Genomic DNA, 3,574 nt, shown 5'->3' on the forward strand with positions numbered 1-3,574 from the left:
ACAGGAACAATATATAAGACATTGCCTTCTAAAATTTGGATAATTATATGCATGTAAAACATTTAGCTTCAGTGTATTTGCAATTTTAGTCCCTGGTCAGGCTTGAGAATGTATTAATTTATATTTATTGAATACAATAAAAACTAATTAATCCAATTAATAAATAGCATCAATCAATACATTTTAGACACTTGTATATGTCTGAGTGCCTCAGCAATCTAAGTGTACCGGGTTAGTGTATATGCTGTGTCCATGCAGAACTTGTGTTTACATTTATTTGGTTTGTCTTTGTCCACAGACATCAGTAGATGTAAAGAGGACCCGCCAATGCAGCCAGAGCTAAAACAGTTTCCCAGGACCCTGATGGGGGACAGGAGAAGGATCTTCAAGGCAGGCTGGTACCATATCCACCCCTGGCTTGAATATTCTCAACAGATGGACTCGGCGTATTGTTACGCTTGCAGATATTTTAGCCCTCCTGATACTGTTTTTTTTCTCATCACTGGAATGTTATGACTACAATGCTTTCAAAGTTTGATGAAATAAAAAGTCAAATAATATTTCGAATCTGTCTTTTTAGCCCTGGGTTGAATGTGCCCCTCCATCAAAACCCCCGGCCCCAGCCCGGCCCCCTCAGTGAAACTGATCTAGAACCGCCACTGTTTATTAAGGTTGCCTTTCTGACTCTAACTTGCCGGAGAATTGCTTGCCGTGCCACTGCTTTGCTGCCTTTCGTATTAGTCTTAGTGCGCGAGGTATATTCGTCGGTTCTTTTTGGTGTAGTCATTTCGTCGTGTGTAATTTGTATTCGAGCTTGTTTTTCTCCCTTGTCTTAGTGCGAGCGTTTTTTGTTATTGGGTTTTTGCATGTTTTCCTGGTACCCGTTTTGACCAGCGTTTTCTGTTGTCTATTTTCGGCGGTGCGGTTTTTGTTAATAAATATTATTTTCATACGGAGTTCTTGTTGGTGTCTGCTGTTTCGGGAATCCTATATTTCAATTTTGTTGCGAATGAAGCGTGTTCCTTTCCGCTTCGCTCGCAACGTGACAAAAGGTTTGTAAAGTGTTTTAATAAATATATGCAATACAATAAGAACGCAAAATGTGAAAAGAGATTAATCTCCTGTGTGCACCTCTCATCCGTCTAGCTTTGGTGCCCAGCCACCCCGCTCTCTTTGGCAGAAGTTTATTTTGGGATATCTGGACATGTTGTTGAAAAGGCAACAAGAAAAGAGGAAAAGAAAAAAAAAACAAACAAACGAGATGATACTCCCGTGTCATTTGCAGGTACTCTTTCAACAAACCTGCTGTACCTCAAGAAATGCTAGTGGCAATTATAGAAGCTCACCAAAAATAAACCAAAGCACTGTTGTGGAAAAGTTGTAACCTGCACAATTATTACGCTATTAAAAATTAAGTGGAATATAACAAGACAACGTCGTTTTATATGCAACGACTATGCCGACATTTTCGAGATGTTCATAGGGCAAGAGTGACATCTATTGGTGAAAGTGTGATTTGGAAAACAAGTCGATCGTAAAGCTGTGTAGATTTCTCCTTTCACATTCACTGTTTTCACGTGATTTCCAGAATATTTATATAGTGCCCTATCAGTCCTTGTCTATAAAGGTAGAATATTAACATTTTCATGTACCTGTGTTTTAAATATAGGCCTACATAATAACATAAAATGTTTGTACCATGGTTCAAAACTATGTTTCACTGTAGAATCCCTGGATATTTTGTCTTGTAATTTTGAATACAGGATCAGTGCTTCAAATATTCAAAGAGGAACTCAAGGCCAAGTGAAAGTTTCAGATGATCAACCATGTTTATTTGTTAATAGGAGTGGCATTTATTTACTTTTTTAAATTATTTTTATTTATTTGAGAATTAGGTCACATTCTTAGTAATTATAATTATTATTATTTAGCTCTTATTTTTGTGAAAGTTTTTGAAAGATTCATATTGACACGTTATTTTTGTAAAATCAAGCAAAACTGACAAATACTCAGATATTGCTCATTTTTATCAAGGTCGGTGGGGTGGGTGTGGGGGCCACCACAAAGCATTTATGCTTAGGGCACCAAAATGGCTAGCCCTGTGTGCATGCGTGTGTGTAAATGCACGTGTGCACAAGTGCGCGTGTGCATGTGTGTATGTATGCATGCACGTGCAGTAACAGATTGATCCCGCGAGGTTGGTTGGTTGAAAAGTAGATCTTCCATCAAAAACGTTTGGGTACCCTTGCTCTACATTCTTAAATGGCTATTTCAGGCCCGATGTGGATTGTTTCAAAATGGCAAAGAATAATAAAAAAAAAAAATAATAATAATAATAAAAATCCTGTAGTCATTGGATCAGCCACCACTCCTCTTACAAAGATTTGTGCAAATTTATTATCCAAACAAAACCAAACTGAACTAATTGCTTGGAAGCCGCTTTCCTCAAAAGATGAGGATCATTATCAGGCTGCTGAAGTGCTTGCTGATGAGCTGATCATTTGAATCAGGTGCGTCGCAATCAGGGAGAGATGGAAAACATGCTGGATAACGGCCCTTGAGGCCTGGACTTGGGCACCTGTGCTCTGCAGTCACATCATAATACAATGTATTAAATAAGATGCAGAACAGAAAGTGAAGAACAGGGGGCAGCGTTGTATCATACTGAACTAATGCAGATCTTATGCTTCCCCTCCACCCGACCCCCCACCCAGCTCTGTGATTTATCTGTTCCATCCAGAGTCTCCACAGCCTCTTAGTCAAAGTCAGCTATGATAAGCGCCAACCGACCCACGGTCAGGGGTGCCACAAGGGGGAGAACAGTGGTCATGATTTTCAGGACCCATGACCTAAAGGGGCTTCAGAAAAAAAGTACACTGGACTTACTACTCATTTGGGTCGGCATTTGCGAATTTACTTATTTGGAAGTTGCTTTTTTTTTTTTTTTTTTGGGAACCTTCCTTTTTATTTGCCAAAAAAAAAAAAAAAAAAAAAACTCTCGGGATTTGCAAAAAAAAAAAAAAAAAAAGCTTATTTTCATTGTCTTTACATTATACCTCGCTTATTGACATTTTTTCATATAAAATTTCTCATCTCACCCCTCGGGTGGTGTCAGTCCCCCATTCAGCTCGGGTCCTCTACCAGAGGCCAGGAAGCTTGAGGGTTCTGCGCAGTATCCTTGCTGTTCCCAGCACTGCGCTTTTCTGGACTGAGATGTCCGATGTTGTTCCCGGGATCTGTCGCAACCACTCATCCAGTTTTGAGGTCACTGCCCCGAGTACTCCAACTCACTGCCCCGAGTACTCCAAATCGACCAAAGATTCCACTTGTCATGTTGATATAAACTTTCAACAATAACCAATTTCAAAACGACAGCTTGCCTCGTCGACCTTGTATTCCTCCAGTGACACGATCGTCCTCACTTTGAGGCTTGTTCTGCGAGCGTGAGGCACTACTGTCACCTTTACCTTCCAGGTTCTCTCCAGCCAAATATGTATGTGTATGTATGTGTGTGTATATATATATATATATAGAGAGAGAGAGAGAGAGAGAGAGAGAGAGAGAGAGAGAGAGA

This window comes from Hippocampus comes, unplaced genomic scaffold, assembly GCF_001891065.2.
Source record: "Hippocampus comes isolate QL1 unplaced genomic scaffold, H_comes_QL1_v1.1 scaffold130, whole genome shotgun sequence".
NCBI lineage: Eukaryota > Metazoa > Chordata > Actinopteri > Syngnathiformes > Syngnathidae > Hippocampus > Hippocampus comes.